The sequence below is a fragment of the Saccopteryx leptura genome, chromosome 1 (genome assembly GCF_036850995.1).
Source record: "Saccopteryx leptura isolate mSacLep1 chromosome 1, mSacLep1_pri_phased_curated, whole genome shotgun sequence".
NCBI lineage: Eukaryota > Metazoa > Chordata > Mammalia > Chiroptera > Emballonuridae > Saccopteryx > Saccopteryx leptura.
The window spans coordinates 293,616,718-293,632,267 of NC_089503.1; the positions used below are offsets into that span (position 1 = coordinate 293,616,718).

Sequence of the window (15,550 nt, forward strand, 5' to 3'; positions counted from 1 at the left end):
GTGAAGACATGCTCAAAACAATCTCTGTGGAAGGTAGTATCACCACCACCATCATCGGTCTTCTCACTTTTCACACTTACCATACTATTTCTAGATTCAGCTCTCCTGATGTCACAGCCCCAGCATCTTCCAGGCTTCCCGCAGATCCTGGACACCGGAGCTTATGTACTAGTTTCCTATTGCTGCTGTAACAAGTGACTGTAAAAATCAATGGCTTTGACCAGGCGGTGGCGCAGTGGATAGAGCATCGGACTGGGATGCGGAGGACCCAGGTTCGAGATCCTGAGGTCGCCAGCTTGAGCGCGGGCTCATCTGGTTTGAGCAAAAGCTTACCAGCTTGGACCCAAGGTCACTGGCTCAAGCAAGGGGTTACTCGGTCTGCTGTAGCCCTAAGGTCAAGGCACATATGAGAAAGCAATCAATGAACAACTAAGGTGTCGCAACAGAAAACTAATGATTGATACTTCTCATCTCTCTCCGTTCCTGTCTGTCTGTCCCTGTCTATCCCTCTCTCTGACTCTCTCTCTGTCTCTGTAAAAAAAAAAAAAAAAAAAAAAAAAAAAATCAGTAGCTTAAGACTAAAATGTATTCTCTTACTGCTCTGGAGGTCACAGGTCCTAGAACAGGAGTTGGAAAACTTTTTGGCTGAGAGAGTCATGAACGCCACATATTTTAAAATGTAATTCCGTGAGAGCCTTACAACGACCTGTGTATGTTATGCATTATCCAGTAAAAATTTGGTGTTGTCCTGGAGGACAGCTGTGATTGGCTCCAGCCACCTGCAACCATGAACATGAGCGGTAGGAAATGAATGGATTTTAATACATGAGAATGCTTTATATTTTTAACATTATTATTTTTTTTTATTAAAGATTTGTCTGCAAGCCAAATGCAGCCATCAAAAGAACCACATCTGGCTCATGAGCCATAGGTTCCCAACCCCTGTCTTAGAGTCTAGGTCAGGCATGGCCAATATATGGCCCGCGGGCCGTAATGAGTTTATGCGGTCCGCGATTAAATTTTTAATATTCTCTGCTACTTTAAAATCTCAGCTACTCAGAAGCAGAAGCATCTTTGATTATTGGAAATTGAGATATTTAAGAAGATAGTGATACGCGGAAAAGAATTCCACGTGTGACTAACCTAGGGTTAACTTCCAATAATTGGTCGAATGGATTCGTGATACTTCTTTATTTTAAAAAAATTCCATTATAAAGATTTAAAACTTTTATACTCGTCTGTATTCAATATGAACTGTTTTATGTTTAGCGGCGATGTGAAACCCACATTCTTTTAGGCAGAGTTCGCCAGTGCGCACCCAAGGTCAAACAATTAGTTACTTTTGTGGTCAAGTGTGCTGAATCAAGTAGCATTGTAGCACAGACAATAGCTGCAGCTGATAACTGAAAACGTGTCCAGGCTATCTGTAAAATGAAATAATTTTTTTATTTGCGATATAACCCCTTCAAACTCATTCTATTAATTAAATATTGTTTCGATTGATTATGATACAGTATATTAAAAAATTTTTACTCACATCTATTCATAAACAAATTACATAATAAAATTTGTTTTATTACTTAATGATTACTTAAATGAATTGTTTTTGTATTTAACATATTTTAATTTTAATATTTTGTCTGGTCCGTAAAAAAAGTTTTCTTTCTAATCTGGCCCATGGGCAAAAAAAAACTGTTGGCCACGCCTGGTCTAGGTGCTGGCAGCTCTTTCTGGGGGCTCTAAGGGAGAAACCACATCTGTGCCTTTCCCAGCTTCTGGAGGCCACTTACATTCCTTGGCTCATGTCCCCATCCTCATATCACCCTTACCCCTGCTTCCATCTATCACCTCATCTCCATCATTGACACTGACTCCGACCCTGTTGTCACCCTTGTGATTACACTGGACCTACCTGGATCATCTGTAAATCCACAACTTGATTACACTTTGCAAAGTTCCTTTTGCCATGTAAGACGACATATTCACAAGGTTGCAGGGTTACGACGTGGACATCTTTTGCGGGTAGGGGCATTTTGCCTATCACAGTTTAGGAAGCAAGTGAACTGCAAGCGTTGGGTTTTGAATGACACTGGGTTATGGGCAAAGTCAAGGGCAGCACCAGGGAGGAAGAACAGATGTCTACTCTGGTTCCCTTATCTGGGGAACCAGATTTACAGCCCTGCCACGTACCTTTGAGGCTGGCTTGGCTTTTATTCCCCAAACAGATACTTTTCCTCAGCCTTAAACTGATGGCCACGGTCTGTGGGATTTCCCAGGATCCCACTGGCTGGAGATCAGAGTCACCAACACCTTTCCCAGGTCTGCCCTGGGTTTGGTCAGGGCTATTTAGCAAGTGAAACTTGAGCAATTGAACTGATCAAGACAAGGAGGGTTAGTTAGTCTCAAGAAAGACTGCACCTTGTGCACTAATCGGATAATGAATGGCAGCAATTTGCCAGGGGCTGTTTTTGGCAAGGCTTTATCTTAACAAGATACTAATCACTTCTTCCCCTCAGACTGAGTTACACCGTATTACCCGGGAAGGAGACTCAACTATCAATTGCAATTTACTCTCCTTCTCTTCACTCCTGGTTCTTATTTCAAGATTATCTAGGCCTGAATCCCAATAATTTTTTTTTCTTTTTAGAAAAGAAAATCACAATGTGATATGCTGTTCACTAGACAAGACAATGAACAAACCAACCAACAATGTAAGTTCATTTTGCCACTTGCTCGAGAAAAATGACACTTCACTCTGAGTGATTAAAAAAAAAATTTTTTTCTTTTAAAGAATTTCTGTTCCTCTAGATCAGTGGTCCCCAACCTTTTTTGGGCCATGGACTGGTTTAATGTCAGAAAATATTTTCACAGACCAGCCTTTAGGGTGGGACAGATAAATGTATCATGTGACTGAGATAAGCATCAAGAGTGAGTCTTAGACAGATGTAACAGAGGGAACCTGGTCATTTTTTAAAAATAAAACATCGTTCAGACTTAAATATAAATAAAACGGAAATAATGTAAGTTATTTATTCTTTCTCCGTGGACCAGTACCAAATGGCCCACGGACCGGTACCAGTCCGTGGCCCGGGGGTTGGGGACCACTGCTCTAGATGCTTCTCATTAAAACAGGGCTTGGCAAATTAGTCCTCCTGTACTGATGACGCAGGATCTCAGTTTTGAAGAGAGGGGTAAGTTGGCCTACTTCTTGGCACCAGTGAAAAAGGCACATTGGAAGAGGCTACTACTGATTAACACGAGGTCTGGCGCTTCTCTGTGGATTTCTGCTTCTCATTCAATCCCTTTCCCCCATGACCATGAATAATTGGATATCAGCTGCTTGTGAACTCCCCTAGTATCTGCCAATTCCTTATAAAAATTACATTTCTTTTCAGACACTAGTTCGTTTATCCTGCAAAATGGAGGGAAACCTACTGAGAACCAGGCTGAGACTCTACACTGAGGTTAACGACCCCATGGATGAGAGAGTCCCAATGTAGCGAGAGGGGAAAGGTGGGGGTTCCATTCGTGTGGTGACACCACACCTTTGAGGGACATGTCCCAAGACTGCCTCCTAATTTTCCGATGTCACTCTCGCATGCAATTCCCCGACGAAATGCAATGAAATTTTCAAGTGGCTCCATCAGTCCTGGAATAAAGGCTCCTTCAGGAATAACAATTACAGAATTACAAAGCGGCTGGGCCCAAGTGGATAGCTAAGCTCACTTATTAGCTGAGCGGTCGCTTCCTCTGGTTCAAATTTGGCCCTCTGCAAAGATTATCGGCTGGGCCTTGTTAATGGACTTCCAGGTTGCTTTTGCAAAATAGAACCCAGAATGTTCTATCTGCAAAAACCAAGGGCTCAGTCTAAGTTCATTTAATTCTTTACCCTTAGTGATAAGTGGATTTTGGGGGGAGGGAGAGTTGACTCCCCTTCTAAAATCAATTCTTTCTCCCAGCTTCTGCGGGCGGTCTGTGCAAGGCTGTGGAAACACTACTGACCCAACAGACACCCAATGGCGCTACCTGTCCGTGCGGCCAGCCCTCCCCGACATGGGCACCCCTGCCTGGCCTGCCCCAACTGCCTGTTTGAGGCTTGCTTCTGCTGGCTCTGTCTTTCCTGCTCTTCAGAGACCAACATCGAACTCCTGTCTGAACACTGATTCTCGGTTGCAGTTCCGGCACGTGGACGGGAGATGACCATCCGACCATAGTGTCTCCACGGAGTTCCTCTTAACAAGGCCCGAGATGGGGAGATGGGGGAAGAGGAGACTGGAGAGAACACAACAGATGGTCACTGTGCCTACCTAGGCAGGGAAGAGCTCAAAAAAAAAAAAAAAAAAGCACAACTAAAAACAGCCTCCCAACTCCTAAACCCACTGAGTACTTCCTGTAACTTCCCTATTTCAGGGACTGTTTTTGGCCTGAGCAATGTTGGTCCTAATTCAGGGATGCTCTGATCTGACTTGCGAGAGGTCTGAGTGAGTTTCTGGGAGAGGTGGAGAAGCCAGGAAGCAGAGAAGTTGCTGGTATGCAGCAGGGGCAGACACATACCCCAGCACTCATATCCCCTTCACTGCCTCCTGCCCACGGGGAGCGGAGGGGGCTCAGGGCCGAGCTGGCACCCTTCACCCAGGTGTGCCCGGAGCAGGCTCCACCCGCACTACATTCTGGCTGACCACCTACTGAGAGCAGGCATGGAGTCGGCCCCTTTACCAGTTCTCACGGAGAGGAGGGATTTCATCTCTACTTAAGGGTCAGGGGAACTGAGACTCAAAGGAGGTCAGGTCACCCTTTTATCCAAAGAATCCCTATGCCTGCTGAGTTGGCGACGGAATCTTAGCTCTGCAACTAACTCCTCACCTGACAGGATGATCTCGCATGTGTGACGTTAAATGACAACAACACCGTTCTGTGCCTCAGAATGGTGCACATCTGCAAGATGGGAAATGATGCATTTGAAAAGCAACAACAGGTTGCTTGGATGTGAGGGCTGTAAAAGTCACTGGGCAAAAGAAGCTTCTCTCAAAAGGCAGTTACTAGAACCCAAATTGTGATTATATTTTTTCGAAGGAAGAATAGTGTGAATTTGTAAAGAGGAAAACATAAAGGTAGAAATATAATCCTTGCTGACATATTTGACTATACTGTGCCAGCCACTGTTCTGGGCCCTTGACACGAAGCAAGTCACTAGATCTTCATAACAATCCAAAGAGGCAGGTACTGTTGTTACACCCACTTTACAGATGAAGAAGCTGAGGCACCCAGAGGTTAGGTAATGGACCCATGGTTACTTGATTTGAATTCAAGTAGCCTGAATCCAAGAACCCCCAGTTTTAACTCCTATACTATGTGGCCTCTTTAGCTAAAGTTGAATAAATTAGTCCCACTTTCCAGATGAGAAAATTGAGGCCCAAAGAGGTTGAGATACTTGCCCAAGATCCCACTGCTAGTAAGTGGAAGAGGCAGGATTTGAACTTTGGATTTAGGGCTCTAAATGCCATTCTCTTCCCAGTATACCGTATTGTCTGAGTAAACTGCTGCTCCTGGCATCCAGAAATGGTGCTGGTAATTGGGGGAGGTAGAGGGGAAGGATGACACCAATTTCATTTGGATGTAAAGGCTACAGTGAGGGTGGGGAGCATGGAGGGCCGACCCCAGGGTCCTCCTTCCGGTTTCTTGACAGAGTCAGCTCAGGACCAGCCCACTGTATGAAGAGAACAAACTTGGGTTGTGGCAGCCCAAGGAAAAGCCGAGCTCAGCTCCACACACTGCAAATCGACTCCACCCCAGCCACATAGCCCCGGGAAGGACGGGGCTGCCTTTTACAGGCATTGCAGTCACTTTGGCTTCCCCGGCACCCACTCAAAGTCACATTTCCTCTCCCCCTGAGTTGAGCTAGTTATGAGTACTGAATGCATCCAAAGGAACCACGGGGCTGGGGCTCCGGCTCCCGGTCACTGGCAAGCACTCCATGTTGTACAAACACAGCTCCTATGTTCCAAGCGTTCAGAAAGCAGACGTGTGCCAGGCTCTGGGAGAGGTGAGGACCTCTCCTGGTTCCGCTGTCTGTCTCCAGATCCACCACCTGTCCTTTGCTACCCAATGCACTGGACAGCTGCTTCCCCCGGGAGTCCCCAGAGAATGAATGGGCTGTCCCTCCAGGAGCCCTCTCCAAGGAATGTTGCTGCAGACCAGCTGGGACCCTGTTAACAGGCAGGTTTCCATTCAGCAGGCTGGGCTGGGGGCCCGGGTTCTGTATTTCTAACCAGCTCCCAGGTAGTGACAAGGCCACTGGTCCCCAGACATGAGTAATAAACCCCAGAGCAGTGGCTCTCAAACCTGGCTGCCTGTTGGAACCAACTGGGAGCTTTTCAAAAGCCCTGACACCATGGAAATTCTGATTTAGGAGGTTGAAGGTTTGACCTGAGCACTGGGATGTTCTAAATATCTTTTAAAAAAATATTCTAAAGTGCAGCCGAAGCAGAGGACCTCTGATCTAAAAGATGAAGTTCCCTTTCAACAGGTGGGATATGATTCGGCTATTGGGAGACCTGTCTTCTAAGTGATCTCAATTTCAGCTTGCTTATCCGTCCTCAGGGATCATTTGCTCCTTTCTGACCTTTGTTCCTGAATAACAACAGCAGCAGCAAACACTTGTGCTGGCCTCACTGGGTGCTAGACATCTTTCTAGGCACGTCACGTCACGTGTCTGGGGTCATTTAATCCTCCCAAGGTCCCTGTGAGGTAGGTGCTAGTATTACCCTCATTGTACAGCCAAGGAAACTGAGGTACAGGGAAGGTAAAACGTTTTCCCAAGTCACACGGCTGGCAGATGGTGGCTCAGGGATTCTAGCCCAGGAGGGCTGGTCTCGGGCCCCATGCTCTGACCTCTTCTAGCCTCTGTGGCCTCTGTCATTTCCCTTTCTCTCGGAACTTTTCCTCAAATGCTGGGACGGGATGTAACGTCAGGGCCCAAGCAAGCACTAAGCCTGCCCAGCTCTGGCAGGATATTGTCATATCTGTGGGCATATCCACAGCCATGCTGTAGGGAACATGCTGGAGACGGAACAGACGGTCAGAGCGGTCTCTTCAACATTCAAAGGGACTGCCAGAATTCTACGTTGGCCACTTGTGGCTTTAAACCGCTGGTTTAATACAAAGGGAAGGAAATACTGCAACAGGCCATTTTAGGCAGCACCAGAGTCTGTCTGGGCGTCACACCCCTGTGGCATGTTCCAGAACGGCCAGCTTCCTTCCAGGGCCGCCCAGCACCTGCCAAGCCTGGGGCAAGGCCAACCTGGCCGTGTCTGCCAGCGTGGTCATGGAGCCGCTGAGCAGCAGACGGATCAGCTGGGGTTCTGGAGCTGCCTACCTTTCTAGAATTCAGGAACTACAGAGGAAGGCAGTTTCCATGCATCCTTGACCTGCCCGTCCTCACCAGAGGGGCACAGATGCAAGGTCTCCAGGGACGATGCTTCAGTTCCTTAAGAGACAGTGTACCCTCTCCCCTTTGCCAGTGTTTGTGCACGGGAGGGTGAAGCCTGCCGTTCTATCCTGTGCCATTGCTCCTGTGCCTCTGCCCAATTGGGGCGACCAGGGCTATACACACATGAGCACGCACACCCACACGCACATGCTGAGTACAGGTAAATGGTCCATCTCTACACCCCTCTAGCACCATGCACTGAACTCATAAAGCCGTCGTTTGGTAACGGTCAACTCACCGGCCCTGTGCTGCTATCCGAGTATGAACACAGAGCAAGGACTTTGTTGTCGTAAGAGCCCCGGCATCTAGCACAGTGCTATGCACACAGCAGGTGTTATGAGTTGCATTGTGCCCCACCACCACCATTCACATTCATATGTTGTTGAAGTCCTGGCCCCAGTGCCTCAAAATGTGACCTTATATGGAAATAGGGTCATTGCGTATATAATTAGTTAGGATGAGGTTACACTGGAATAAGGTGGGCTTCTAATCCAATATGACTGGTCCTTATAGAAAAAAAAAGGGAGATTTGGACACAGACGTACACAGGAGAATGCCGTGTGAACATGCAGGCAGACCCTGAGGTCATGCTTCCACAAGCCAAGGGACACCAACAATGGCCAGCAAACCTCCAGATGCCGTGAGAGGTTGCAATCGGTTCTTCCTTACGGCTGGCGGGAAGAGCTGGCCCTGCCCACACCATGATCTCGGATTTGTGCCTCTAGATTGTAAGAGAATAAATGTCTGTTATTTAAGACCCCAGTGAGTGGTCCTTTGTTACAACAGCCCTGGGAACAAATATAGTTGCAATAAGTAGAAAAGAGGGTAAAAGGAATCTCAGTTCCATTTCATCCAACATGGATTTAGTGAGTTCCTCCTTGTGCCAAACACAATGGAAAGAGGGAGGAGAAGAAGGACAGAGGACCGAACGGAGAGAGGAACAAGGCTGGGGGAGGCTGGGTGCTGGGGGCGGGGGGCGGGCTTAAGTAGCCCCCAACCTCCATGTTCCTTTCTCAGTCCCATGACTCTTTCCCCAGATCCTTCAAGCATCCATCCAAATGCCTACACGCCTCTCTCCAGCATCCCCAGACCAGTTCCGTGCTGTCTCCAGGAAGAACCTTATACAGTCTAACTCCACCTTTCTGAGTGGCAGCCCTTCCTTGGTGTTTACCTTACACTTGGGGAAGGATGTTTTCTGGAGATGCATCAGGCCTCAGCCTGGAGCAGAGACGGGCTCTTCACACCAGGGACCTCACTGGGCTCCAGGGAACCTCCTGCCTTGATGGCTGGCTGCCTCAGTGCCCTCGGGGGTACGGAGCCCTGGTCACCTCCTCAGCACGAATCTCCACACTGCCACCACACTGCCTCGTGTCCAAGGCACAGGGACAGGAATTTCACTCATTGCCCAAACACCCCCTGAGCCCCATTTCTGTGGCTGGCTATAGGAGCCAGTAGATGCCCCAAGATGAGTAAGACACAGGCCCCCCCCCCAATCCAGGGGTGCAAAGCCTAGTAAAACCATGTCAAAGGCATGGAATAAGTGTCATGAACAAGGAAAACATGAGCATGCGGGCCGGTTTATAGACCCGTGCAGTCCATAGGGCAGTCACCAGCCACAGTGGCTGCCGAGCACAGGATATAGGCCAGCCTGAATTGAGCAGTGTTGTGTCAAATACACATCAAAATTCAGCGATAGTGTGAAAACAAGAAAGTAAAATATCGTAAAAATTCTCAGTGACTGCCTGTAGAAATCATCATCTTTTAGTTATACTGGATTACATAAAGCCCATCAGGGCACTGAGCTTACTCTCCAGATTTGAATATACCGGATCACACAAGGCTTCCTGAAATGGAACCACTGCCTGGAAAGAGAGCCTGAGAGAATGTGGGCCCCCAGTGACAGCAACGGCATCACGTGGACACGGCCGAGGCGGGTCCTCTTTAACAGCCATTGCTCAGGCACTGAACTCGGGACTGGGGGTGTGACAAACACAACCTTTCAAACTTAGCAGAACTCTCTGCCCATTTCTCAGGAAGTGGGTTGAGTGCACGTATGCCTGAGCGTGTGCACGTGCACACGCACATACGCACACAGGCCAGGTACTCATGGCCTTACAAATCAGCGCGTCAAGTTTACTAACAACAGAGTCTACCAGACAGAAAACATAAATCTACATTTTTAGGAAGTGCTCATGATGACTAGCTAGTAGTAGCTTCCAGGCAAGAGGAAATCATCTACCTTATTATTATTCAACAAAATTCCAAAGGTGCCTCTGCAGAGTGTCTGAGCCTGAAGCACCGGGCTCAGCCAGACCCCCGCAGACACGTCCCAGGTTACTGCACTCAGCTCAGCCCGTTGATGGCTACTGACTAACACCACCTCTGCCCTTGGCTCTGTCCTAGGTGCTTCCTAGACATGACGTAGACTCCCACAAACCTTCAAGACTGGCATCTCACTCCTATTTTGCAGATAAAGGAACCAAGGCTTGGGTACTTAAGGAATTACCCCAGGTCATACACCCTGGCTGGGCTCTCCCAGGTCCTTCAAGCATCCGACCCTTCCCCTCTGACCCAAATCGCATCTGCCTCTAGAGTACCCATCTGTCCTGGGATTGGAAATCCAACCAGGGCACCTATCCCGGTTCAAGAATAATAGAATCACCGGCCACAGTGAAAGAGGCCGCTCACTGTCCCTGGTTTCTGCAATGAGTTTCACTCGCCTATTGTAATTTGCGATTAATAATGAAGCATTTCCCCAAGTGCTGTGTGTAAGATCAAGTTAATGTAATATTTCATCTTTGCCAGCCAGCTGCCGTTCTGCTAGGCTGACAGTAAGTAATATCTTTGCATAAGGAGCCGGTCTACAACTAAATCAATTAATCCCTCTTTGGCTGGTAGACAGCTGTTGGGTCAAAGCAAGATAATTAGATGGACTCGTCATTTACCAGGTGTTTGGTAATTGACCAGCGTTGGGGCTGGACAATGTCTGCTCTTCCCTGCCGTCCCCAGTGGATACAACCATTCAGCATCATTCTTCCCAAACAACAATCCGACAGGCGGAGAGCCCTTTCTTCTCTTTTTTTGCAGGCCTTTCAGAGGCACCCATCACACACCTGGCACGGAACAAGTCTGGGTCTTCTTTCTTACGGGACTGTGAGCAGAGGGACTCAAGTGTCCTTCCGCAGGGCTCCTCCACTACTCTGCCTGAGGGCTCTCTCCTTGGGTCTGTCTATAAAACACTGACTGAGTCTCTAGCGTTCAAGGCACTGACCCTCACACCTTCCCAGGGAGCACATGAGGGAACATGATTTACATTCTAGTGGACGAGGCTGCATGCCCAAGACTGACAGGGGGGCTTCAGAGGAAGAAGCCAGTAGAAATGATCGTGAGTAACCTCAGTGCCTACCCTTGGAGCTGCTTTCCATGTAATGGGTTATGGCTGATGTGAGAACCGAAGAATCAAAGACTTGTAGATGGGACGGGCCCGTTCAGACCCTCCAATCCAGTGCTCCGGAACCCTGCTGCCTGTCGGAATCACCTAGGGACCTTCGCAAAGTACTGCCATCCTGGACCTATCCCAGACTGATCAACAAAGTCAGAATCTCTGGGCTGATGCTTGGGGACCGAGGTGTGTTCGAGGCTCCCTGAGTGGTCCTCGTGTGCAGCAGGGGTTGAGAACCACGATCTAGTCCAAACCCTTCATTTTATAGATGAGGACACGAGAGGACACAACCTGCCTTAGAGAAGCCCCACAGTAAACAAAAGGTTGAGTCAGAAGCAAAAGCTGGTTCATAAGTTGCACACCATTTCCTGTGGGCTCCTCCAGACCTTCAACCCTGATGGTAGATAAAGACTAAACCTTCTGGAACAGTGGACCAGCCTTATCCACTTGGTACCAGCTTCCTTTCCTGCCTCGTCTCCAACCAGCTCCCAGCTCCAGCCACAAACTCCTCACCATTCTACCATTCTCTGAAGGTGCCACGAACAGCCCCCCCCCCCCCCCCCCCCCGTGGTCCCTGCTCCTGCTGTTCCTTCCCTTTGTGATGCTGTTTTCTCTCTTCTCAGTCAGGTGAAGTCTGATGTGTCTTCAAAGGCCTGGCTCAAACGCTGGCTGAGCTCCTCTATAAAGCCTCCCACTGCGCCCTGCACCTGGAAGGGTTGACTGCTCACTCCTGATTCTCCCATAACTTTGCCGATAGCCTCTCACACAGCACCTATCATGTCTTATTAATTAAGTGCCTCTCTTCCCCATGTCCCCTTACTCTGTTTATTCTATAAATGCCTGTAGGAGAAACACTTTTTGGTAAGTGCTGCTGAGAGAACTATTTAGGTTGGGACGAGGAGAGTTCCCTGCCCTTCTTTAGATGATTTAAGTTTTTATCAATATAAAACATCCAACTGAAGCAATGACCTTGGTTTCCCAACGTCATCCAGGTGTGTTGTCCCAAGGCAGCGTTCTCGGGGGGTGACTCCTGCTGAGCGTGGCTCCAGCCAGCAAACAAAGGCCTCTCTTCAAACATCAGGTTCAATAAGCAAAAAACCAACCTGCAATTGTTTGTTGGACAACTGTGCATTCCCTACCATCCCGTGAGCCCCAGCCCTGGCTTCAGAAATCTTGCTCTATCCTGAGCACATCCGAGATCTCAGCTTAGTCCCTGGAAAAGAGATCCTCAACAAAGCACTTTTCCCACCCAGGGAAGATCAAGTGGTCAGCCCTCATCTTCCTACAACCCCGTCAGGTCAGAGAGACCCAGCCTTACCATTTAGGAGCTGTGTGATCCCAGCAAATAACTCAGCCCTTCTGAGCCACCTGCAAAATGGGGTTATTAGATACCTTTCTTTTAGGATTGCTGTGAAAATTCAATGAAGTATGTGTGAAAAACACCCAGAATAGTCACCGATATGTATTATACATTCAGTGATTAGTACCTTTCTCCTTTCCTTTGGTCCCCACCTTCCTTCTCTCTGTCTCTCCCTCTTTCCATCCTTCCTCTTGGGGCCTACACCTTATGGAGACGCAGATTTACTTTAACACATTGAAGAATGAACTAATAAGGATTCAGTCTTATTACTTTCTAATAAAATACTGACTGGTCCTAGGAGGCCCCTAGGGCCACTCATAGACAAGTGAACCTAGTATAAGCCTCTAGGCTCAGTGCTTATGTATTCCTGGTCAGCCCCAGGGCTGTGCATCTGTCTTCTCGGAACGTGGTAATCACAGAGCCAGCACAAAGGCTAAAGAAAGAACCAGGCAGGGCAGGGCTGAACCACATGAGTGATGCTGTGAAGATTTCAGGGAACCCACGAGGGGACCAGGAGGTGGGCGAGGCAGAAGGACAAGCTGTCTCGCCCTCGCTGGCATTTAGGGGCAATTATGCCCTATTAATGGCTGACATCGGAGCTCGGCCCCGAGAGTCCACACTGGGCCAGGGCGGCCCACAGATGTGCTCGGCCCACAAATATGCAGTTGGAAACTCCTGAACTTTCAGTGACTTGATGCCAGCTGATCTGATCGGCAATTACGTTTTATTTTGGGGCCAGGGAGACAGCAGAGAACCAGGAAAATTATAAGACACTAGAGTGCAGCTTTTCTAAGAATATCCCCTACAAACTTTTTTAACCGATTGTTGTTTGAGTGGTTAGAGGTTTGCGAGGCACTAAAATAAGAACGCTTGGACACTAAAAATCAGATTATAGCCAATTTTCCCAAAGGAGCTTTTGAGCCTTTGTCCAACAAACATCTGGGTGTGATTCTTTTTTTTTTTTTTTTTTTTGGAGAGAAGAAAGGGTCATTCCTGCCAACAGAACTTTGCTGGTGACAGTCAGTACAGCAAAAAGATAGATTTATAGTTTGTTTTGGATTAGAATCTTTACTTTGTTCCTTACTAACAGTGTGACCTTGGGGAGGTTGTTTGACCTTCTCGGCCTCCATTCTCCCGTGCATAAAATGAGAATGTAGTACCTAGCTGGGGGTTTATTATAAGCATTCGATGGGATGTTCATAAGCATCTAGATAAGCATCTGGTCTACAGCCTCGGTACACAGGAACAAGACGGTGCCTTCTTGCCGTAATGTTGGTTTCTTATCAACTGAAATAAACTGTTCCTGTTTTCATCACCATCTATCACCCTCTACCAGTCAGCATCAAAAGGGGATGTGGCATCTCCAAGAGCAGTTAGTTTGGTTTCTAGTAATTACAGGGGTGGTCATCTGCCTCTGTGATAACATCAATCCAGGCTTCGTGGCTTCAACAGCTTGGCCGGTAGAGAAACACGAGAAACGAGAAATGGTAACCAAGCCTGGTCTGGCGCAAAGTTGCAAGTGTCTAGTGGACACAAAACCTAACTCAACTCAGCAGGAGCACTCGCTCCCTTCTCTCCCCTCAACGCCCCGGCTCACGGCAGCCCAAAGGATCACCAAGACCGTTTCTCCAAGAAGGCGCCGTTGACTGAACTTGCGTGGGAATGGAACATAACTATAGCTTGTAAAGGAAACCAGCCTAAGAAAAAAACATCCCGGGACAACATCCCGAGGAAACAGGGAGATCTTCCTGCGGGGACATTTTCCTGGTTGCCAGCGGAAAGGGCCAGACAGCTTGCCCAGGACATTCTGGATGGAGGGCGGTGACTCACCCACCTACGCCCTCACACATGGCTCCCAGAACTGCCTCTCCAACACCGTCTTTCCTCCCAGGTCCTCGTAGCCTGCTGCTGCTAAACGGGCATCTCACCCAGACGACACTCATAACTTCACCAAAGGAGGAAAGGATCTCTACCCAGGAAGGTTCTCTCTCCTTTGATTGGTTTACTCGCCAGTCAATTCACTCAGGTCAACCGCGGGACAACAAGAGGAACCAAACGTGGAAGGCTAACCACACACACACACACACACACACACACACTCACACACTCTGCTCACTCCTTTGTGCCCAGTGCCTGGCACTGAGCTGCGCACAGTGAATCCTCATAATAGCAGAATAACGCGTGAATGAATCTGGGAATGAATGAACTCCCTAAGAAGCACCGAAGAAAGCACATCTTCTCCTGCAACCCTGCAAGGCAGGTATTTTTAGCACCATGTTGCCACGGAAGGAAAGCAGTCTCAGACAGGTGAAGTATCTGGCCTACATCCACACAGCTAGTAAATCAAGAGGCCATTCTTTGAACCTGGTCTGGCTCTACAGCCAAGACTTCCAATACTGAGTCCTTTCTCACGGCCATGATAATGACGAGTCATATTTACATAGCCTCTGACATACCCGAGTTACTTCATCTTCTGCTCATTCTGGAGAGACGGGAAAACTGACCCTTAAAGAGAACTCATCATGCATTCAAGGTTGTACCACCAGTGGGGGGTAAAGTAGGAATCTGAACCTGGACTTTTATTTTTCAATCACAGACATCTGGGGGCACCCACTGTAGGCTGAACCCCACATTAGGGCAGGGGATACGACAGTGAACAGCACAGACACAGCCCATGGACTTCCTGTCCAAAGGGGCGTCTACTTCAGACATAGGCTCTTTCCCTGACATCATGTGTTGCCCGTAAAATTTCCTCAGGAAAGCAGCAGTGCTTCGGCAGTTTTGTTTTGAAGGAGAAAGTGAGCTGAGTACAGAGAGTATCAGCAAAAAGATGGGAATGGTTTGCATCTCAGCAGTGTGTGTTGTTTTCAACATGGCTGACCAGACACCCTATCCTTTGTCGAAGCTGGTTCTGTCTATTCATAAGGACCATGTGTAAATGGACTGGGAGACTTGCCTGTTATCATCAAATTATTTGGGCATCAAATATCAAGTTCCCTGCTGAGTCAACAGAGAGCCCCGCAAAGGACGACACCGAGTCTGCAGTCACCTAGCCCAGCTGGCCCAGTCACACCAGACCTCCAACACGGAGGGAGGGGCTGACAGAAGAGTGAGTTAGCCTGGTGAGGCCACCCGTGATGACCAAGCTCAGAAGCCTATTGTTCCAGAAGGAAGTGCAGGAGAAAGACAGGGAAGAGATGTGGAATTGTAAAGTTCTCGGGCTCATCCTTTGTAAGATGTCTGGAGATCCAGCATCTTC

The 15,550-nt window shown here is 48.2% G+C and overlaps 1 protein-coding gene across 2 annotated transcripts in view; it reads right to left on the minus strand.

Annotated features, from left to right (window-relative positions):
- Positions 1–15,550, minus strand: part of CHST11 (carbohydrate sulfotransferase 11) — a 278,013-nt gene that overhangs the window by 129,249 nt on the left and 133,214 nt on the right. The gene's annotated exons all lie outside the window — the stretch shown is intronic.